This window comes from Choloepus didactylus, chromosome 24 (genome assembly GCF_015220235.1).
Source record: "Choloepus didactylus isolate mChoDid1 chromosome 24, mChoDid1.pri, whole genome shotgun sequence".
Lineage (NCBI taxonomy): Eukaryota > Metazoa > Chordata > Mammalia > Pilosa > Megalonychidae > Choloepus > Choloepus didactylus.
This window is the reverse complement of record NC_051330.1, coordinates 5,341,812-5,365,685: the sequence shown is the minus strand read 5'-3', so window position 1 is coordinate 5,365,685 and position 23,874 is coordinate 5,341,812. Positions and strand designations below refer to the sequence as shown.

Here is a 23,874-nt window from a genome sequence, read left to right as displayed (position 1 = left end):
CCACGGCACCCAAGAATGACAGAATTAACGAGAGGGGAGCACGGTCACCCCGGGCCTGGGTCACTTCACCAGGACTGTCAGCAAAGGTGTCAACTGTGCGAGCGGCTTAGGACAGGCACACACCTGTTCCTCGGAGGACTAAAACAAGACTGCTACCTCATTTCAAATCCCCCACCGAGCAGCTGTCGGGCGGCCGCGGCTTTTGGTCCTTGTGCCCAGCGAGCCAGATTCAAACAGGTGGTCTACACAGGTTAAAAATTCCCTATCCCCTTACCAGTTCCCAGAGCTATCCAATTCCCCTCTTTCCTTCTTTTAGGGAGCACTTTGTTGTGAATAGAAACCTTGAACAGGCTGCTGCTTCTTTCTTCCCATTTTCTTCTTCAGGTCTGCAAGAAGAACCCAAACCAAACATGGAAAGCTGTGCTCCTTTTTTGTGCTTCGTCCTATCCAGAAAGCTCCCATGGGGGTTGCTGTGACAACGCAATGAGCTCCTGCGAATGCAGATGTTCATCCCCAACCATCTAACCAAACTGAGTGCTCCCAAAGGTTCTCCTCTTTAGCAACTTAGGCCAAGGAACGGTTGTAGGTGGCTTTAGACACACCACACAACGATCACTGGGGGACTTCTGTTTTTGAGACACAGCCCTTCTCACTTTTCAAAGTGCATGTCACTTGCATTGTTTTAAATGAATCAAAACTCATCTTCTTTGGTGAAATGTTGACCATAGACAGGGACAATTAGAGACAGAGGAGAACTTTGCGGTCACCTGATTCAGTATTCTGACCACAGGTGTCCATTGGCATCGCCCTTAGAGATTTTAAGGCATCTGTGGGCCAGGGTCTCCCCCCAGGGTCTAAGTCAGTAGGCCTGGAAGGGCGTCTGGCAGGGACATTCTTGAAAAGTCATAAGCATTGAATATCTCATGTCTTTCTATCTGATTGCTATTTTTGTCTCTGTATATAGATTTCTAGGTTATTTTGACATTATTGCTCTACAAGATTGTTTGTGGAGTCTAATACCATTCTTATATTTTCCTTTGAATGTGATTTCTTTCTTTTCTTTGGGAGTTTTTACAATCTTCTTTTTATTTCTGGAGTACTAGAAATTGTCATGATATACCTTGGCATGTGTTTTATTTCCTTGTTAGTTTCTGCCCCCTCATTTTCTTTTTTCTTTCTTTCTAGAACTACCCTCAGATGTTGGACTTCATGTCTTTACAGTTTTTTTCTTTTTTCTTTTTTTTAATATTTATGACTGTCTTTTTTTTTTAATCTTCATTTTATTGAGATATATTCACATACCGCGCAGTCATACAAAACAAATCGTACATTCGATTGTTCACAGTACCATTACATAGTTGTACATTCATCACCTAAATCAATCCCTGACACCTTCATTAGCACAAACACAAAAATAACAAGAATAATAATTAAAGTGAAAAAGAGCAATTGAAGTAAAAAAGAACACTGGGTACCTTTGTCTGTTTGTTTGTTTGTTTCCTTCCCCTAATTTTCTACTCATCCATCCATAAACTAGACAAAGTGGAGTGTGTTCCTTATGGCTTTCCCAATCCCATTGTCACCCCTCATAAGCTACATTTTTATACAATTGTCTTCGAGATTCATGGGTTCTGGGTTGTAGTTTGATAGTTTCAGGTATCTACCACCAGCTACCCCAATTCTTTAGAACCTAAAAAGGGTTGTCTAAATTGTGCGTAAGAGTGCCCACCAGAGTGACCTCTCGGCTCCTTTTGGAATCTCTCTGCCACTGAAGCTTATTTCATTTCCTTTCACATCCCCCTTTTGGTCAAGAAGATGTTCTCCATCCCACAATGCCAGGTCTAGATTCCTCCACGGGAGTCATATTCCACGTTGCCAGGGAGATTCACTCCCCTGGGTGTCTGATCCCGCGTAGGGGGCAGGGCAGTGATTTCACCTTTCAAGTTGGCTTAGCTAGAGAGAGAGGCCACATCTGAGCAACAAAGAGGCATTCAGGAGGAGGCTCTTAGGCACAACCATAGGGAGGCCTAGCCTCTCCTTTGCAGCAACCGTCTTCCCAAGGGTAAAACTTATGGTAGAGGGCTCAACCCATCAAACCACCAGTCCCCTATGTCTGTGGTCATGTTTTGTTTTTTTTTTTTAATATTTATGACTGTCTTTTTTTCCCAGTAGGGGAAGGTGTGGCCCACTGACATTCTGTGAATGGGAATGTAGGATGGGGACCAATTTAGTTCATGTACAGACTTCCTACCTATCTCTCTATTTTCCCCTCCCTGCCTTACCTTTACCCTTTTATTCCAACTGAGCCTCTCTGGATTTGGGGGCCAGTTGTTCTCTTCTTATTGGTGTCCCCCTCTGCTCTGGTTTGCAAAAGCTGCCATTATGCAAAATGCCAGAAATGGATTGTCTTTTACAATGGGGGCTTATTAGTTCACAAATTTACAGTTCTAAGGCCATAATAGTGTCCAAACTAAGGCATCAACAAGAGGATACCTCCACTGAAGAAAGGCTGATGGCATCTGCAACACCCCTGTCAGCTGGGAAGGCACGGGGCTGGCATCTGCTGGTCCTTTGCTCCTGGGTTGCATTTCAAAATGGCTTTCTCCAAAATGTCTCTGGGCTTCTGTCCCTCTTAGCTTCTCTCAGCTCCTGTGCATCCTTGCTTGTTCTCCTAGGGCATTTCTCTTTAAGCATCTGGGGGTCCTCTCTTAGTTTCTCTGGGGCAAACTCTGGTCTTCATCTCTTAGTTTAGTATCTCCAAGCATCCTTCTGTCTGCATCGCCAAGGATCTGGTGTCTGTGTCAGCCCCTGAGCTCTCTTAAGGACTCCAATCAACTAATCAAGACCCACCTTGAATGGGTGGGGTAACACCTCCATGGAAATAATGTAATCAAAAGGTCTCACCCACACTTGGGTGGGTCACATCTCCATGGAAACAACCTAATCAAAAGATCCCACCCATAATAGGTCTGCTCCCACAGGATTGCCTTAAAGAACTTGATCTTTCCTGGGATGCATAACAGTTCTAAACTGGCACAGAAGCCATTACATGCCCTGATTCCCATCCCATCGCAGAGCCATCTTTGCTAGGCTAAGTGTCTCCCTCCATCCTGGAGGCTGGGAGTAGCCTTAACAAATCTTCTCAGATCTGACTAAACCCACACTTCCCCTCGGAGGCCCTGATCCATCTACAACTGCTGGACCACTTCCCTTCCCTCTCCCAGGAATCACAAACCAGCTGCAGCTGCTGCCTCTCTCACTCAGGCCCCACCAGAGGCAGATACTACACAGACATCTGTATTCCATGCCGCCTGAGGAGGACAATTCATTCTGCTGGCTGCCCCATCTTTTTCCTCCTCTCCTGCCCCACGCTCCCTCACTATCTAGCTTGATAGGATCTTTTTCAGCCTTCTCACTGGATTTCCATCTCATCTGACTTCCAGGCCCCCTTTCCTCCAAGAGAAACCAAAAAACAAGTCCACGAACTTAATGTAGGGGCACATCCAGAATGATGCCTGACACAGCAGGTGCTCAAGAAATGAGGGTTTGGCAGTGAGTGAATGAGTGTAGCATTTTAGGATCCAGCCAGAGGGTAGGGCAGGCTCTCCAAGGCAGTGTGAATCTTCCTAGAATCCTCCAGAATAGCACAGAACAAAACTTTGTGCTTGCATATTCCCTAAGAGAATTTTCAAAACTATGAACCTCACACATTTTTAATTGACAGCTCACAATTTTTTATCATGCATTAAAATAGTTGCAAAGACTGTTGTTTCTGGCCTATGGTAAAAATTTACATTTTAATATAAAACTGTTATATCACTCTTTTAAATACATCCAATGAATCCTAAATAAAATAGTGACTTGAAACCCACGGTATTTTATTCTAAAGTATATACATCTAGACTTTAAAAGTTATTCACTGATAACCCCATCATATTTCTCTGTCAAATAGAATGTATATGATTAAATAGATTTTAAAAAATTTATTATCTGGGTTTTCTTTTGTGGGTATTGGAAATGTTTTGGAACTTGATAGAAGTGATGGTTGCACAATATTGTGAGTGTGCTAAATGTGACTGGATCGTACACTTTCAAACGGTTAACTTTATTTTTCATGAATTTCACTTCCATAAAAAATAAATTTAAACAACCTATTGCCACCATAAGCCACAATTCAGGATTCTTAATCTTTATTTCCGTGGACCCCTCTGGCAGTCTAGTAAACCTGTAGCTCCCTTCTGAGAATAATGTTACTAAATGCAGACAACAAAATACCAAGGATTAAATGGGAACCAAGCATATTGAAATACAGTTATTCAAATATCCTAATTGTGATATAGTTGCATGTGCTTCTTTGGTGACATTTGAAAATGAGATCTAGCTGTAAGTCTAATCACTGTTGCAATTTCAAAGCAGTGCTAAACAGAAATGCTATTTCAAGTTATCTGCAGCAACTGTGCTGGCTCTTAGAGACAAAGCCACACAACTGCTGACACTGCTGTGATCTGTTGCCTATGTGTATAATGAGAAGAAATGCTAAACTTCATTTAGAGGTTAGTGAAAAAAATGATTTTTTCTTTCCCCATCCAACTTTATGACCCCACTAAATTAAGAACTCCTATTCTAGGGGGTATATGGGAACTCTGTATTTTATGAATAATTTTTCTGTAAATCTACAACTTCTCTAAAAATAAAATAAAATTAAAATCAAATCAAATCAAATCCTCATTGTAGGTATAAGAAATCTATTCCAGATCAAGTCCTCATTGCATTTGTTAGTAGTGTATAATTGATAAAAAAAAATCAGTATGCTACAAATTTTGATAATTAAGTAACATTAAAAGTCAATTTATTTGAAGTGCATCCCTTAATAAAATGGATGAGGCTGGGGTTTTTTTTCAATTAATTTATTTGTCTGTGGATGGCCAATACTTATTGCTAGAATGAATAGGGTGATATCAGTCTCTCATTTTTAAGCACTAAGAAAACTTTGCCCAGATAAATACAGAAATGGTAATGGAAGCAACTTCATCAGAGCAACAGTCCACAATTCTCTGACCCCTCCTGAGACATATGCCAAAATTCAGATAACGTATCACCAAAAATTATTTGTAATGCTCAATCAGCGGACAACTCAATTTGGACCTATGTCAACTTTTTAAGCATAATTTTATTGAGATATATTTACACACCATAAAATCCATCCAAAGTATACAATCAATGGTTCACAGTATCATCACATAGTTGTAGCAACCCGTGGCCTGAGCAAAACAGGCCTGCAGATCTTTGGTGCACAGCAGTCTGCCTGACCTAGGCAGCTAAATGTTTAACCTATTGTCTTTCTAAGCCAGTAAAGAGAAAAAGGGTAAATTGACCTTAAAATGTAACTTGATGCAAGCAGGCAGGAAGTGAGAGGCTCTTAGTCTCACAAAAAGAGCAAAATGTAATTGTTCAAGTGCTAGTCTGGTTCCTTCGTGCACCACCCCCCAGGTCAGAGTGACCTATTCCTGCATCCATGCTCCCCCCACCCTTAGAAGGGCCTTTGTCTTAAACCCTTATAAAAGGCTTTCTGTCCTTTTTGCATCGCTTGGTCATCTTCCCTGCAAATGCGATGCCTGCCCGGCCTGAGAGAGCCGCCATGATCTCTCCACGACTTCTCACCCTGTAAGTAAGCCCAGAATAAAAGTTCATGTGTCAGAAAATGCTCGTTGTCTTCTTTGGTGTTTGGACTGGCCTGGCCCTCTTGGGCTGGGACAGTTGTGCATTCATCACCTGATTATTTTTAGAACATTTGCATTACTCCAGAAAAAGAAAAACAAACAAAAAAGAAAACCCCACACATCCCATACCCCTTACCCCACCCCCCTCATTGATCACTAGTATTGTGTGCTAACACAACTTAAAACTTACAATAGAGATGGGTTAACTAAGAAAGTGTAGTATTGGCAGAGATAGATACATAGATAAGTGGAACAGAACAAAACATCCAGAAGTACATCCTTACAAAGACAGGCAACCGATCAGGGCTATTGGATTACAGTTCAACAACCTCAGGTGTTTCCTTCTGTCTACTCTAAAACACTCTAAACACTAAAAAGAAATATCTATACACAGAGTCACTGTCATTTGTTAAATGCTAATTTCTCAGTTGACACCTCCTCCGTCTCATTTGATCATTCTCTCAATCTTCAAGTCTATCTGGGCAGTGCTACATCCATCCCCAGGAGTCATATCCCAGTTGCCAGGGAGATTTACACCCCTGGGAGTCAGGTCCCACATAGTGGGGAGGGCAGTGAGTTTATTTGCTGAGATGGCTGAGAGAGAGCTGGACCTCCATCAATTTTGATGAGAGAACAGGAACCAACTTTTTTATGAAAGGTTTTCTTTTTTTGCAGTCATTAGAATCATTCCCAGCCTTGGTTTCTCACTATACCGGAAGACTTAGCAAACATCCACGTGTTGTACCTGTTACTCTTTCGCTTAAAGGCACGTCATGTCCCATCCTTAGCTTTGCGGGTTTGAGAGGCACAGCAGAAGCCTGTGGTCCTGAAGCCAGCAGCTGTGGAGGCAGCTTCTCTATCCCTGGCTTGCTGATCCCAGCACAAGCATCACTCCTCTCCCCAGGACAGTTCTGTGTCGGCATTCTACTTGTTTTTGGAACTTCAACCTAGAGTCTGCTCCTCTACTCGTTTCAATGATCGAAAAGTTCCTAACACCCTGCATTTAATCCCTTTCTGCTTAAAATAGCTAAAGTAGAGGTAGATTTCTGCAATTGAGCCTTAACCAATTAAAAAAGCTATTTCCTATGTACCCCAGTGGGTCTGTTATTGCAACCTTCGTGGAGGCAACATACCACGGTGGTAAAGAGGGCGGCCTCTGGATTTAGGCTGCTGCTTCTGGACACATCAGCTTCTCCTGGGCTTGTTTCTCTCATCTATGAAATGAGGCGAGGTAGATGGACAATCACTCAGTGAATATTCATGCTCTATTCCACCGCCACCTGGCCTGGGCCTCTGACTGGCTTTGACCCGTGGTCAGCCAAGCCCGAGCCTAGGCCTTCAAGACCTCGTGTAGCTCTGCTCTCCACCTGGTCCTCTGTCCTCCATGGTGAAAAGGATATGCCGGGTTATGGGATGAGACAGCCGAACAGACCCGAATCCCACCTGTGAATGGAAGCAGAGCTGATCCAAGCTACCCACACACAGTCCCTCCAGGGAGAAATAAATGCCTCTCGTTGTGTGCCACCAAATCGCGGGGAGCTCGTCACACAGGAGAGCAATCTAGCAGTAGCTGTGGAATACCTCAAAGTTTTGAGAATAAAACGAGAAAATCTTCAGGAAGTGCCCACCTATCCCATAGTACGTGCTCACTTAGTCATAACAGCATTCTGTTGACATTTCCACTGATTTCTCTCATCTGGCTGTTGGCTTATAATCCCCTTTCTCCCAGCTTCTTCTTTCCCCCATTACCAACCTTCAGAATTGGGTGTGAGGGACATGATTAGGATACCTGTGCTTTGCAGAGCAGCTCTGAAAGTGCGCTCTTTCTCCCTCTGGGCCCCCTCACCATCCTGGCGCCCCACAGGATGCCTGACGATGAGGCAGACAGATTCGCCTCGGGCTACATCTTTTGGACACGGAGCATGGAGGACAGAAGCCAGGGTCCTGTGGGGGAAGCCACCAGGGGGCCTGTTCTCCTGACCCTATCTGTGGTGTCCTGTTGGTGTGTAGTGGAGGGGGGGCGTGGGAAGGGGGGAGAGAAGGGGAGGGGGAGGGGAGGAGGGGCAGGGAGGAGGGGGAAGGGGAGGGGGGACTGGGAGGGGAGAGGAATAAGAGGAGAGGAGGAGGGGGAGGGGAGGAGGGGCAGGGAGGAGGGGGAAGGGAGAGGAGAGGGGGAAGGGAGGGGGATGGGAGGAGGAAAGGGGAGGAGGGGAGGGGAGAGAGGGGGAGGGGACGGGGAGGGAGGGGAGGGGGAAGAGGAAGGGGAGAGGAGGAGGGGGGACAGGGAGAGAGGATGGGGAGGGGAGAGGAGTAAGGAGATGGGAGGAGGGGAAGGGAAGGGGGAGGGAGGGGAGGGGAAGAGGAAGGGGAGAGGGAGGAGGAGGGAAGGGGAGGGGAGGAGCGGGGACAGGGAGAGAGGATGTGGAGGGGAGAGGAGTAAGGAGATGGGAGGAGGGGAAGGGGAGGGGGGACTGGGAGGGGAGAGGAATAAGAGGAGAGGAGGAGGGGGAGGGGAGGAGGGGGGATCACTCCCGGGGAGGAGCCGGCCCAGTTCCTCCTTTCTGGGGGCCCCTCCACCGACGGGAGCACAGCCCTGGGGAGCCCACGCTGCCAATGTCCCCCTGAGCTGCTTCTCAGTTACCACTTCTGCCCTCTCCATCCTCTCCCAGCCCTCCCCTCGCCCCCATCTCCAGCTTTATTTGTGTGTGTATTGGTTTGGCTCTGGAGGGGCCGCCACCTCCCAGCTGCTGCTCAGTGCAGGCCAATGTGAAATGCACTTGGGGGACCCCTCCCACCCTGCGGGCCCCCGGGCTGACGTCACAGACACCCGTGCTCGTCTCTGCCCCACGCGCAGGCAGCCTTTCTCTCCCCTCCCGTCCCAGGGGCGCCCTTCTACCTGCCCTCGCGGCCTAGTTCCGATCTGCTAACCCATTTAGGGGCGCACAGCCTCTTTCTCTCCCTCTGGGACTGCTTCTGCCCGTTCCCTCCATCCTGCGCAAACTGCCCCCAGCCTCAGTGTGACCATCCGAGGAAGACTTCACCCTCTTTCTCCTCCTTTTAAGTTTCCCCCAACAGCTCCTCCAAAAGTAAAGAGACAGAGGCCTTGGGGTCAGAAGAGGCCTGGCTGGGCCCTGGCTCCTCTTGGACAGGCCGAGTGCACCCCAGCGAGCTCCTTCATCCCCGCGAGCCTCGGTTTCCTCGTCTATAAAATGAGGAAACTCATACATTCCTTTCAGGGTCGTGGTGGGGATTAAATGGGATGTAGCTCGTGAAGCAGGTGGCACGTGTTTCGTTTTCAGCAAATGTCAGTTGCTTCCACCGTCCCTCTCCTTCCTCCCCTTGCCCCTGTTTTCCTTCCCTGCCTCTCGCCCCACAGCCTCTTCTCTTCTAGAGCATTCAAATATCCCTCTGGCATTGAACGCTCGGCCAAAAGCTAATGGACAGGGAAAGGCCGCTATGGAGCAGCCGTTCTAGAGCTCTCCTTGCAAGGGTCACTCCAGGACATCAGAGACCCCCCCCCCACCTGCCCTTTGACGCCTTGGCCTGGGAGCCCGGGGGGATGGCACTGCAGCGCTTGCTACCCCCTCAATCACACCCGATTCGAGGGCACACGACCCTCCCCACCCCACCATGGCCCAAGAGGGCAGAGCAGCCCAGGGTGCTGATGGGGGCTCAGTGGACAACCAGATTCTCTCTGCAGGAGCTTGAACTTGAGATAGCCTGAAAGAGCTGAGCAGCTGGCGGCAGGAACAGAAGCCTAAAGACCCACAGCGAGAGGGACGGGGGCAGGACGGTGCATTGGCGCCTGGGCACAGAGGGGGCTGGTTTTGGGGGTGGGTGGGGTCTTCTGCTGCAGTGCAGACCCCAGAGCAGCTGCCCGGCTGCCGATGCTGGAGGGGTCATGGGTAACGTCCCCAGTTCCTGGGGTGACTGTGCAGACGGGTGGGTCTCTGACGCCCCTTCTTTTCCTGAACGCTTGCCATAAGCTTCGCTCGGGAACAGAAGCCAAGGGGATCCCCCTTCCTCGCGCTACGAATGAGCCCCACTAGCCCAGCTGTGAAGGGGGCAAGAACCTCTCAGAGTTGGACCATAGGAAAAAAGATAATCATTTTAGAGCCTAGAGGGTTTGTTTTCTTTTCAACCAGGCATCCAAGGTGCTCGAGATTCACACTGATCTGCTGAGATACTGTCTTCAGGGCCACCTCTGAAGAAATAAATCCCTTGGAAATAAATCCCTTTCCAAGCAGCCAGGTAAATTCGCCTGACATTATGAGTCTATGACTTGAGAAAAATTAGACTCCTCTGAAAAGCAGTTGGTATTCAGGGAAGGGAGATTTGAATGTGGAAGCAACTTAGTCTTTCTTCTTTTTCCAGAAAGCTGCTTCTCTGAAGCCCTGGGTCTAGCTTGTAGGAAACAAACATTTATTTCACTGGACTCCACCGTCCAGGGCCCGGTCTCCTTATGGATTTTTTATTTGGGTCAGAATCAGGATGTCCCTCTGAGCTCCAACGATAGTGGTTTAATATAATAATCCGTTCCCTTTGCCACCACTCTGTGGTTAGAGGATATCTAAGTTAGGAAAGAGCCCCCAAAAGTGGACAGAAATTGCTTTTTGTACCCCCCGCCCTTCCCCAGGACCCATATCAGCAACCCCATTTGGTTGGGGGGTTCCACCCCTCTAGTAAGGTGGGAAGTCAGGAAGCCGGCAGTGTCCTGAGTGACATAAAGACACAATATGACAGTCTTTCCCCCCAGGAACACCTGGGCAAGCTGCCCCACTCCCTGTGGTTCCTGTACCCCCAACCTCAGGGGGCCCCCGTCTTGCTCGCCGCCTATTTTCAAGCTGCCCCATCCATTCCCCGAGCTCCTGACAGCCTCACACTAAACCCCCCTGTTCCTCAATGCTCAGAGTCAGTTTCTGTCACTCACAAGCCAAAGAATCAAATTGAAACAACCCCCCTCACCCACCCACCCAATGACTTATCCTTTCAGCCAGGACTTCATTTGTATTATTTCCACAGTAACTCTGGGCTAGTTTCAAGTCTTTATGCTTTCTCTACAGTAGAGGGTCCTTAGACTCTGCCCTTCACCCCCCGTAAATCTGCCTTTTCTAAGGGCTGAGCCTGCACCCTTCATTTGAGTGGAATTTCCAGAGTGATCCCCAGCAAGGAGAGGACAGAGGGTCGATCTCATCTTGGCCAGAGCGACCCAGCGGGTTTCAGGCCCCACTGCCAGCCGCAGTCCTAAGCCATGGGGTCAGGAGGTGTGGATGATGTGTCCTGAAGTCACTTCTGATCCAGGGCAAAGCTCCTTGTGGCAGCCCCCTCACCTCCCCTGTGAGAGAGGCCCTCCACGTGTCCAGAGCAGAATGCGGATGCCATCCTAGAAACCTCAACTCATCTCCATTTTTGAGAGGCTGGCAGAAGAAACCGGAGAAATCAAACCTTTGGCTGGATTTGGGGATGGGTGAGCATTTTGTTTTCCTTTTTCCACTCAAAATCTTCAAAGGTTGCCTCACCAAGCATCTCTCCATGTGTCCTGGGGTTTCAGGTACCAGGGCCAGAGGAGAGCAGGGAAAGCCAGGATCTGGGACCCAGGAAGGCTGACCCGTGTGTGCATGTGTGCACATGTATGTGCATTCCTCAGATGAGCATATCCACACGTGCACCCTGGAGCCATGGAAAATGGTACAGCCCTGCCAAAAAAAGAGAAAACGAACAAACGAACCAAAAAACCAACCACAAAACCATTGAGAATGTTTGCAGCTGGACGAGCTGATTGTATTCTAGTTGAAAAAACTCCAAGCAATCCAGCAGGGCCAGGGCTGAGGGGCAGAGGAGACAGAGAATGTGAAATGAATTTGCAGTTTGGACACAGCCTCTTCCAGAGCAGGTATCCTTGGGATGGAAACCCAGATCCCAGCTGAGAGGGGCCCCGGCTGGGGTTACACGATCCCACGATCCCACACAGGGCACCGTCTGATGTCCCTGCTCCCCGGGTTGGAGTTATTTTGACATGGAGATGTTTTGACAAACAAGGGTTCACATCAGAGACTGTGCTGGTTTGAATGTTTTACGTCCCCCAGAAAAAGCCATATTCTTTGATGCCATCTTGTGGGGCAGACATATTAGTGGGGATTAAGTTGGAATGTTTGGATTAGGTGGTTTGCATAGAAATGTGCCCCACCCAACTGTAGGTGGTGACTCTGATGAGATATTTCCATGGAGGCGTGGCCCCATCCATTCAGGGTGGGCCTTGATCAGTGGAGCCGTATAAATGAGCTGACAAACAGAGGGAACTCCGTGCAGCTGTGAGTGACATTTTGAAGAGGAGCTAGAGCCAAGAGGGACACTTTAAAGAAAGCACAGGAGCTGCAGATGAAAGACAGTTTGAAGACGGCCGTTGAAAGCAGACTTGCTCCGGAGAAGCTGAGAGAGGACAAATATCCCAAATGCAACTAAGAGTGACATTTTTGAGGAACTGCAGCCTAGAGAGGAATGTCCTGGGAGAAGGCCATTTTGAAACCAGAACTTTGGAGCAGATGCCAGCCATGTGCCTTCCCAGCGAACAGAGGTTTTCCGGACACCATTGGCCATCCTCCAGTGAAGGTACCCAGTTGCTGATGTGTTACCTTGGACACTTTATGGCCTTAAGACTGTAACTGTGTAACCAAATAAACCCCCTTTTATAAAAGCCAATCCATCTCTGGTGTTTTGCATTCCGGCAGCATTGACAAACTAGAACAGAGACCAAGGCAATTGCTTGCACTGGCTTCCACTTTAAACCGTTAGCTGCCAGTTCCTCTTAACATTTAAAATATAGGTTGTTGGATTTCATATTTAGGTAGTTTTAATCTGTTCACATTCATTACAGCTTACTTAGACTTTTATAGGAATTGCTCTTGAATATTAATAAAATTTATTTTCAGTATCTAGTCACATTTTTTAAAATTAGCTGCTTAAAATAAAATTAGTTGCCTTAAAACAGACAAGGGGAGGCCACCTAGTTATTTAGAAAGGCCTCCAAAAGTCTTGTGAGATGATCAGAACTCCATCTTGGAGAGCCCTGGGCCCGGAGCTCGAGCTGACTTCAGTCCTGCCAGGATTATGAGTGGTTTCTCCACTTATGAAATGGGTGTGAACACACTGGTCTGAAGCACAACACACACTGAGGCCCCCCTGTCTGCGTGCCAAGCATGGGACTCTGGATATTTCCCAGTAAAAGGCCTCTCTGTCACTGCAGAGATGAAGACTTGGGAAGAGAAGTTAGAGGGTGCCACTCTTTCTCTGGGCCACCCCACAAGTTAAGAGCGGCATGCAATGTGCTGGACGGGAGCTAGAGCCAGACGGCACGGGGTGAAATCCAGTGAAAGTCCCTGGGAAGGTGGACATCCAGGTGGGCAGCTGTCAGAAACACCGCACAGTGGGTTGGCTCACACAGCGGGAGCTACCGTGTCACGGTTTTGGAGGCCGGAAGGTGAGCTTCCTCTCTTAGCTCTCTGGTGCGGGCTTGCTGTGGCCCTCAGCGGTCCTCGGCTTGCTTGAAGCTCACAGCTCAGAGGGCAGAGAGAAGAGGTGAAAAGAAACCAATTCATTCAACCCACCTAACTGAGTCCCACCTTCAGTGAACCCTACCTCCGGATTGTTCAGTTCAGTAAGCTGATGAAGTTTATCATTGCTCAAATCCAGTTTGAATTGGGTTGTCCGTCATTTGGAATCAAAGGATTCTCAACTGATACATAGGGCTTGAACCCTTTTTTGTTGTTCTAAATATACTTTAAAGAATAAAGTCAAAATTCTAGAAAGAGTAGTCTAAGCGTGCTGTCTTCCTTCATCTAATCATCCAGTCCTCAACCTCTCCAAAGAGGCATTTGCTTCCAATCCTCCAAGAAATAGCTCTGCTAGGGGGGCCAGGGAGAGTCATTTACACAAAAGCAAAGGTAATCAACAGGTAAAGCGTGCGAGAGACAATGGCGGCTTGGACCAGGATCAGTTGTAGTGGAGGTGGTAGGGTGTGTGTGTGTGTAGAAAAAGTCCAGAAGAACATGTAAGAAAATGTCAACACTGGTTATCATCTTTGGCTGGTGTATTGCATGCGCTTCCTTTTTACTCACCTGTATTTTTAAAGCTTTCCAAAATAAGCTTATATTAATTGGCTCCTAATTATTTCAAAAGTTGAAGAACATAAAAGGACATACATTGACCACGATTTTTAACCTCAACAAGATAATACAGCACCTTAAGTCCCTAATTCTGTTTGCTTAGAAAGCAAATGCTCAGATATAGCCACTCAGGGCTTTGCTGAATAGACTGAATAAGACAAAAACTCAGACTCAGTTTCCAGATTTTATATTCCATTTAGCCTCAGGTTGTGTGCCTGCATTTCATCATTGTGAAGAATCTGAGCTCTTCAGAAAAAAATAAACTAAGAAACACAAAGAAGGAAAACTCCCATCCTGGAAGAGCAACAATATTTTCTGAACCAGAAACAGGGAGATGCGGTCTCACTGATATCATCGCACTTGCTAAAATAACAGGGAAAGACATTTTCCGTCGGGGCTGTCCGTGAATATCTGAGACGATGCCCGGAGCTTCCCGACGGTGGCAGGCCTTGCATCGCTGGCTTTGGGGTGCACAGGAGAGAGTGAGCGGGGCGCGTCCGTGGTGGGGACAGGCGGGTGGCAGGCCCAGGACCCCAGTGTGCGTAACAATGACAGCCACACAGCCGGGCAGAAATCAATAAGCCAAGAGATCACAGGCTGGACAAGCCCTGGGCGCCCACACACCGGCTGAACATCTGTCAGGCCCACAAAGAGCAAACTGCGAAGGACAAAGGGGAGGGGGATTATGTTCACTCAAGTCCTCCTTCTGGCCCAGCAGGTGACATCCAAGCTGGCCGGCCTGCTTTTCTTCAGACACTGAAACTCCGTGGAGGGGTTGCTGCCCAGAAAACACAGAACCCAGCAACCCCAGCACAAAGGAGGCATGGGGGAAAGAAAGTGCAGATGGGAAATGTAGGCAGATCCACGTTACTGGGATGGCAGAAGCTTCCCACGTGCTCACCAAATTGGGAATCAAAATTTCCCCAGAACCATCGTGTTTGTATGTGAAAGCCATTGATCCCAACTGAACTGATCAGTCCAGGTAATGAACTGCTTGCTCCACCAATTTCCTATTACTGGGTCTTTATAAAATGAGCCGAGTTCAGGGATGACTACAGCAGGGGCCTAGGGGTTGCAACCATTAGTAATAAAAACGGCTCCCTGGGATTAAGCACAGGCTCTGGGCCAGGTTCTCTCTTTGCATTTAATCCCAAATCCCTGTGAGGTAGATCCGTTATTAACCACGCCCCAGCACAGGGCCCTCCAGAAGGCACACGCTGTCCTGGGGAGTCGTGCGTGTGGTGATCGTGAGTCATCCCTATTTTACAGATGACAAAACTGAGTCACAAAGCTGGTCAGCAATTAGCCCAAATCCCACAGCTGGTAGGTGGCCAACTTACAATGCATTACAAGCCTCCCAGTGAAATTAAGTTCGCCCAAAGGCATTTCTCGGGAGGCTTTATGCATCAAGCTCAGACGGAACCGCTATCATGATTTTAAAATAGGTCCACAAATTTTGTGATGTTCCTCCCTTCAAAAAGTGGAGTCTAAAAAATACAAAAAGACAACAAAAAATTTAAAAAATAAACTAAAATTAAAAAGTGGATCCTAATTCCTCTCCCCTTCTGTGTGGTTGCACTTAGGGACTCACGTCTAATGAATAAAAGGTGAAAATGTGGAGGGGTGTCACTTTTGGAAGCTTGTTGCCAAAAGCATCAAGGTGCCCTCTTTGTTCCCTCTTTCAGATCTCGCTCACTCTGGCGGAAACCAGCCGCCATGCCGTGGGGACTCTCAGCAGCCTGATTGCAGGGTCCACCTGCTAAGGACCAGTGCTAACTTGCCAGGCAGGTGAGGGAGCCGCTCGGAAGCAGATCTTCCCACCCCGGGCAAGTCTTCAGATGATGTCAGCTAAGCCACACTGAGTGCCTGACTCCACAGACCGTGGGGGATCATAAGTTTGGGGGCTGATTTGTTATGCGGCAATGGGTAACTAATGCATCCACTTTTATTAATCTGATGCCAATGGTGTGATGTGATGATTGCCAAGTTTGAAAATTAATTAACAAACCGTCTCCCTGTCAGTGTGACAAGGAGTTTGCAAATATATTACACAGCAAAGACAGGTAAGTGCTCTCCAAACTCATTTTCCTTTCCTTCCAGGCATCCCGCTGGACTACGTTTCCCAGCCTCCCTTGCAGTCAAGTGTGACCATGTGACTGAGTTCTGGCCAAGGAATGTTGGTGAAGATGATTATGCCACTCCCAGGCCTGGCCATAAAAATTTCCTGTGTGATCCTCCATGTTCTCTCTCTTTTTCCATCTGCCAGCTAGATATTGAGGCTCAAGGGCACGTTGGAAACCATATGTTGAAGGTGGTGGAGCCTCCAGCAGTCTTGGAGCTTGGATGACTACATGGAGGAGACCAACCACTTCCACCATTTTGATACACACCCATCAGGGGCACAGATGTTGAACATCACATGCACTAGAAAGAAACATTGACGGTGTTAAGCCACCAAGGTTTCAGGATTTGTTTGTTAGGGCAGCCAGGCAGCCATAATGAATACCTCTTGCATTTCACAGGGGCATTACAGCAGAGTTTCATTCGTATGTATGCTGATATCAGGGAAATCCCTGTTCCAGGCATTTATTCTGCTCAACTGTAGTTTCAATTCTTGCAGACTGTCTTTTACTCAGAAAACAATAACATGCAATTGCCTTGGGTGAGAGCCGGCTTCTTTGCAGGATCATGGATTCCAGTGGCTATGTGAGCCCTGGGCTGTGGCTTTGGGGGTTGTGTTAGTTAGGGTTCTCTAGGGAAACAGAATCAACAAGAAATATCTAGAAATAAAATAAATATCTATAAGATATTAGGAAAGTGTCTCACGTAACTGTGGGTATGCACGGGTCCAAATTCCGTAGGGCAGGCAGCAAACTGGCAACTCCAATGGAGGTGTTCAATAAACTCAGGAAACGCTTCACTGGCTAGCAGAAGAAGTGAAGGTGCTCTATCTGTCTCGCTTAAAAGTCTTCAGCTGATTGGATTAAATCCAGCTTATTGAATTCTCTCATTGTGGAAGACAACACCCTTTGTTGATGTGATCAGTCACAGCTGCATCCAGTTGACTCATGATTTAATAAACCAGCCTTCTGGTTTATTAACCAGCCACAAATGTCCTTGCAGTAACGGTTAGGCCAGTGCTTGCTTGACCAGACACCTGGACACCATCACCTGGCCACGATGACACATGAACCTAACCATCACAGGGATCATATGCTTGAATTTGATGAATGCCATTGGATGGCTCTTGGTAATTTTGTTCACAGGTTGGAAAGATCTTCATTGTCAGTGGGATCTTTGAATGCTTGGGACAGAGAAGGCAAATGTGAGCTACTCCACTGGTACCTAGTTGAGAGCTTTCTGTGTTTTCTATCTTTTCTTGAAAGACATTTTACCATCTGTGGTAATTTTGCTGACTTTTCCTTCTAGATACAGGCCACATGAGCACATCCTACAACAATTCCCAAGGGAAAAACTCTTTCTTCTCCCTGCCATTGGGAAAACCACATCCTCCCATGGGAAACGCTGTAAAGTTTGCCTGCACGGGGCTATAATGATTATCACAAATCTCTTACCTGCAGGTCAGAAATTCAGGTGAATAATAATGAGTTTCTTAACTTCCGTGCCTCAGTTTACTGATCTGTTAAGTGGGGATAATCATAGCACCTGCCTCAAAGGATTGACGTGAAGATGGAGTCAGGTAATATACCTAAAGCTCTTAGCATAGTGCCCAAAGCAGAACATTCAATAAATTAGTATTATTAATAATATTGTCATAATGGTGGGGTGATTGTCACTGACCCCAACAGAGAACAAAGGGAAGCAAATTTTTTTTTTTTTTTTTTTTTAAGTTCTGAGTTCCATTCACATTTCAGTCAGATGCTTCTTCTGATGTCAACCCTCAGCCTGAGCAGTGGGTGGGTGTGAAAGGCCCTGGCCTTCCTCCCCAACTGTCCCGCCTGGTTGAAATGACCGCCTCTGACCCACAGCCTGTGATGGGAACAGCTACCCTTGCCTCCCCTCCCTGCCAGCTGCACCATCTCCAGTGAGTACCACAAAGGGACCCAAAGAGGCCAAGGGACCTGCGGGGAATCACCTTCTTTCCAGGTAAGTGGAGCGCAGGGACTCACGGGACATCCTTTGCCTGGAGATATCGACTAAAGCGGCCTCCCGGGCTCCACCCAGATTCCCACTCTGCTGGCTGCTCTTTGTTTTCCAGTCTTGCCCTCCGTGCACATTCCTAAGGAGGACCAGAGAGTGGGGGAGAGGAGGAGGTAGATGAGGCAGCTGGTGGAGGATGTGAGCGCTTAGGGATGCATGTCCAGGTATCTCAAAATATCCAGGAAGATGCGATTAGCAACTCCTTCCCTTCCCTCATCCCTGTCAATCACCAAGCCCTGCCAACCTACCTTCTCAAGATCTTTCCAGCCCATCCACTCCTCTCCACTACAACCTTTTTCATTAAAACCCCATCCTCTGCTCCCAACTGGTCTCCCCACCTCCAGTCTAATCCCCCCAAAGCAGCCACATGATGGATCAAAATCACGAAGCTGACTATTCAGCTCCCTACTTAAAACTCTTGCCTGGCTTCCCAAAGCCTTCAGAATGAAGTCTACGCTTCCTAAAAATGGAGTCCAGGCCCTTCATCAACTCGTCCTAATTCTCCTTTGCTACTGGGTACAGACCTTCCTATGGCAAAGCTGCCACACTGAGGCCACATGAGAAACTGGACACCAAGGTCAGTCACATGAGCAGACACCTTCACTCAAGGTTGGTGTTTTTTTCTACCTCACTACTCTTGGTCTCTGTTGCTGGCTTCTCTGAGGAGCCTCCAGATGTTGGAATGTCCCAGCTCCATTGGAGAATGCCAGCTCCACTCCAAAATGTCCAAGAATGGATAAATGGAAGAATGCCCTCCATTCTTCTTTCTTTATATTTTTAAATTATTCTTATTTTTTTTTAATCTTTCTTCCTTGAGAATGTCATTCAATCCAAAACAATTCAGCCCCTAAATGGTTGTTTTCAGTCTATTAATTTGCCATTCACTTCTTCAATAAATCATCAAACATTCATTGGGTCCCTTGCACACCAGCAAAGAAAATGGAGGGAAAATGGGCCATGTATCAAGTATCAAATACTCTAACAAGAGAGGAGAACAAGCATATAAACAATTATAAAATCAAGGTGAAATACTAACTACCATAAGCAAGAGATAAACAAGTTCTGTGGGAGTTGGGAGGAGGCAGAAATTACATTTAATTGTTAGCATCAGGAAAGGTCTTACGAAGACGTCATTTAACTCACACATTCATTCACATATCTTTATTGAGCACATCATAAGCATTTGAGATGGATCAGGAAGGATGAATAGAATTTTGACTGGGTTGGGAAGCTAAAAGGGAGGGGAAAGGAGAGGTAGAGTGACCCCAAGAAGAAATATTAGCTGCAGGGCCCACTAGCACATTCTCTCTACTCCTGACAACAGTGCCCTGATTTTCCTCTGGAGAACTGCTGCTTCCCCAATTATAACCGTATGATTAGATACAACTGACCCTTACTCCCAGCTCCAAGGGCAGACCCTCGTTGGCTTAAGTCAATCAGCATATCCCATCTTCCTGGTCAAAGAGATTGGTTCAAGGATGGGCCTGTGAGTCACCTAGAACCACTGGTGCTAGACTGAGGTTATAGCTACTATCACAAAAAGCAAGACAGAGAGAAAAAGAATAACTAGTTGAGTGGCTAGATCAAGCCTTGCCTGAAGCCCCTTTACTGTCTGAGCCAGTTTTAGTTTGATTTTTCTATTCCCTGTAACCTAAAAAGTCCTAGTAGATACAATGAGTAAAGATATTGACACAGGTAAGCAGGAAGAAAGTCCTGGAAACCAGAGATTATTGTAAAACATAAGTAAATAATAAGAGATGAGCCTGGAAAAGTAGATTTTATTCTCATTGTAATAACTTTTTAACTGTAATAATAATAATAACCTAATGCTTATTGGTTACTTAATACATGTCAGGTACTGTTTTAAGTTATTTAATGTTAATTAATTCACTTAATCTTGTGAGATACACACACTATCATTAGGCCCCACCCCTTTTTTTCTACAGATGTGGAAACTGATGCACAAAAATGTTTATAATTAATCCAAGGTGGCACAACTAGTGGATGAAAGGGCCAGGGGTTTACACTATGCGGCCCTACTTCGGATCCTGAACTGTTAACCTCTACGCTGTTGTTTGTAGTTTGGGGGGGGACTATAAGAAGCTAAGAGATCTGTACCCTTATGGGCTGTGGGTCAGATACATCCTCCTCCACTTTTTAGCTGAGGTGACTTTGGAAAAGCATTTAACCCTTTTGAGCTCCAGGTTCTTCATCTATATAACAAAACAGGGCTACCATCAGGATGGAATTAGATGGAGTCATGTGGTTAATGAGCTTAGTACCATAACTGGGGTATAGTAGCTGCTCAGTAAACCTCAGGCCCTTTGCCTTCTCTTTCTCCGCATCTCCCTGCTGTGCAGAGCTTGTTGCCGTGGACACTGGGGGAGCTGGGGGAGCACTGAACCCCTGGGGCCCTGCTCTTCCTTTCTGGCTGAGATCACTTACCTTCATTGACCTGCAGTGGCTAACGAAGTCCACTTGCAGGCTCTTAGTGGCTGTAGCTCTGCACAACGCCTGCAAGATTCTCCTGAGAAGTAATAAAATAAAGACAAAATATATATATATAAATAATGGGGGGGGTGAGGGCTGTTTTGGGTGTTCTTTTTATTTTCATTTTTATTTTTATTTATTTATTTATTTTTTGGTGTAATGAAAATGTCTTAAGATTGATTCTGGCGATGCATGCACAGCTATATGATGACACTGTGAGCCATTGATTGTACACTTTGGATGGATTATATGGTGTGTGAGTATGTCTCAATAAAATTGCATTTAAAAAGAAAAACTCTCCCGAGAGAAGAGACGCTGTCCCCTGACCTCGTCACATTGCCCCAGGCTCTGTTTGGGTCTTGCTCGTAGACATATGGCTGCGGCTTTGTCTTCACATATGTCTGCAAGTCAAATGCAACCACTGTCCCAGCCAGGACCCTGCAGACGCTTACTGACGAGGGCTGGTTGACCATGGCACAGATTTTCAGTTGGGAAGTTTCTGGTTTGGCTGGCTGCTCCCAGCTGGGATGAGCAGTGAAATCGCAGCTGGGATTCCCAGACTGTCCCTTTTAGGGTGGACAGTCCCGGCTACCACTCCCCACTGCGTCTGAAACCCTCTCCCCGCTAAGCGGACCCTCAGGGCAGAGCCTGAGACTGGGGAGACACGTTCCAGAGGGGTGGGATGGAACGGGGTTCGCCCACAGCTGGAGTGTGAGTCTGAAGTGTGCATCTGAGAAGCAACATCCAGAGACAAAACTGAAGGGCCAGAGATGGCGGGAAGACCCCAGGAAGAGAGTGGTGGGGTGGAAACCATGGCAGCCAGGCTGAGGCCGAGAGAGGGGATTCCCAGGCTGGGGGCACAACTGCAGGGACCTCTTTTGTTTTCTTTAAACTTTTTGCTTTGGAATCATTTTAGATTTACAGAAAATCTGCAAAGATAATACAGAGTTCCCGTATACCCTTCACCCCGCTTCCCCTAACGGTAGAGATCTTACATAACCACGATGCACATGTCGGAACTCAGAACTGACATTGGCACAGTGTCATTAACTAAACTCCAGACTTCATTCAGAATTCTCCTGTGTTTCCCACCATTGCCCCTTTTCTGTCTCAGGATCCCATCTGGGACCTCACATTATGTTTAGTCATCACATCTCCTTAATCTCCTCTGATCTGTGACAGTTTCTCAGTCTTCTCTGGTTTTTCATGTCCTTGACACTCTCTGAGCACTAGTGGTCAAGTGTTTGGTGGAATGTCCCTCAATTTCGGTTTGTCTGATGTTTTCTCATGATCAGACTGGGATTATAAGCTTTGGGGAAGAATAGCCCAAAGGTGGGGTGCCCTCCTCATCACTTCGCCCCTGGTTGGGGTGGGGGGTGGTACGTGTTATCGATGTGATTTATGGGAACGTTACCCTTCATCTCTTGGGTAAGGTGGTAACTATTTTTCCCTTGCTCTATTCTACTCTTTGGAAGCAAGTCATAAATCCAGCCCACACTGAAAGGAAGGAGAATTACGCTTCATCTCCCAGAAGGGAAAGTATCTACCTGTACTAATTGGTGTGCAGAGGCTTCCAAAAATACTTATAATACCTGCTTTCAGGATGCCCTCCCAGCTCAGACTACCCCTTCTTAGAGAACATTTCCCGGGGGCTCAAGGGCCTTCCTGTCGATTAATGTTTTTTCGGAGCAGCTCATTTTCAAGTTGGAAAATCCCAAGAATTCCTCCTGGCCACTTCAGTGTCATCAGGAGAGCTATTTAGAGACAGAATTAGAGAAATCTGTCCAGAGGGATGATGTCTAGAGCCAGCCATCAGCCCCCTGCCCCCCATCATGGTGCAATTTGAGAATCAGAGAAAAAGCTCCTGTTCCAAGTCTCCTTGCCTTCTGGACCTGGCTAAGGTGGCCCCCCACCCCATCCTAGATTCCCTCCCTACCGGCATTCCCCCTGAGCTGCTCTCTCCAGCTTTTCCAAGTCCTCCCCTGATCTGGAAGACGGATCTTCGCTGTGGGACCCCTGAAGTCACCTCCCCTAACCCTCACCCCATCCTACACTCACCCTCTGCGCTCTCCAGGTAGACTCTTGGCCTGGGGACCCTGGAGATTCCAAGTATCTTTCTGGACCTGATTCTCTCTGTCCTGTTTGGTTTTCTGACTTGACAAGTCTCTCAGTTAAAAAATCCTAGTGTGCAAAAGACACCCTGCCCTCCCCCCAGCTAGTTACAAGTAAACCTCAGAACAGATCGCCTGGTGGAACCTGGGAGTCTGCATTTTAACAGCACCCCATGTGGGTTCAAAACCACACCTTGAGCTGGCGAGTTTTCTTCTGGCCCCTGGTGACTCTTGTCTCACTCTTGCGTCACACTCTTGCTTCTGCCCTGGTGGAGTGTTTTCCTGGTTCAAGCCGCAACCCTTCTTCCCGTCAGTTCTATTTCTGGTTTAAGGGCAACTCTCCAGTTCATAGTTCATTTACCAGCCAAAATGCCCGGCGTTCCCTGACTGCTGGCTCCCAGCGTGGCTTCATGCTCAGCCACACTTTCATAATGTAGAATCCTGAAGTCCTCTGTGTTTAAGGAACCGAGGTTCAGAGATCTGAAACAATTTGTCCCATGTCACAGATTCATTCATTCATTCATTCATTCACTCATTCTACAAATATTTGTTGAACGTCCACTATATGCCAAGCATGGATCTGGGTGAACAGAACAGGTAATGCCCCCATCCTTACAAAGCTTACAGTCCATAAGGGGGCACAAGATTATCACAAATCAACACACGTGTACCATGTCAGGTGTTGATACATGCTTTGAAGGAAAACAAAGAAGGATAAAAGGAATGGGATAGAAATAGGGTCAGGAAAGAGAGAGAGGACGATCAGGCTTGGTCTCCCTCAGGAGGTGGCATTTAAGGGGCCTGAAGGAAAGAAGGGGACACGTCATGCAGCAATCTGCGGGAAACAGGTGTGAGTCCCGTGACGCTGGGCAGCCAGGCCAAGTTTCCAGCGAGCGTTATGCAAGCCCTGCGCCCTGCCTTGCCTCCTGAGCTAGCCAGATGCCCAGGGCACCCCACAGGCCTGGGGGTGGATGCCTGATAGCCCTCCCTGGCAGTCTTCCCTGCTGGGAGGGGAAGGACCTGCTGGCTAGCACCCCCTCCCTGGGTGACCTTGAACATGAGCCTGCGGCTTGCTAAGTGGGGAGCCTACAGCTGCCGGCTCAGGCCCGCCATATGCCCTCGGTTACAGTGTCATCTGTGACAGCACCGGACGAGAGCACGTGGGTTCTGCAAGACCTAGCATGGGGGCACGAGAGTATAGCAAACATTCTGGACATTGGGGTCAGGGGG

General features: G+C 47.4%; 1 long non-coding RNA gene across 2 annotated transcripts; it reads right to left on the bottom strand.

Annotated features, from left to right (window-relative positions):
• Window positions 1-5,595: 5,595 nt before the first annotated feature.
• On the bottom strand, window positions 5,596-22,921 carry LOC119520043. 2 transcript variants are annotated; one of them, XR_005214124.1, is made up of 4 exons: window positions 22,838-22,921; window positions 20,489-20,570; window positions 17,979-18,122; window positions 5,596-7,163 (listed from the first exon to the last, which is right to left on the bottom strand). It is a non-coding gene; the product is annotated as an uncharacterized LOC119520043 (long non-coding RNA). The 2 variants fall into 2 exon arrangements; XR_005214125.1 differs by lacking the exons at window positions 5,596-7,163; window positions 17,979-18,122; window positions 22,838-22,921 and adding exons at window positions 13,487-14,540; window positions 22,592-22,690.
• Between the last annotated feature and the right edge of the window lie 953 nt (window positions 22,922-23,874).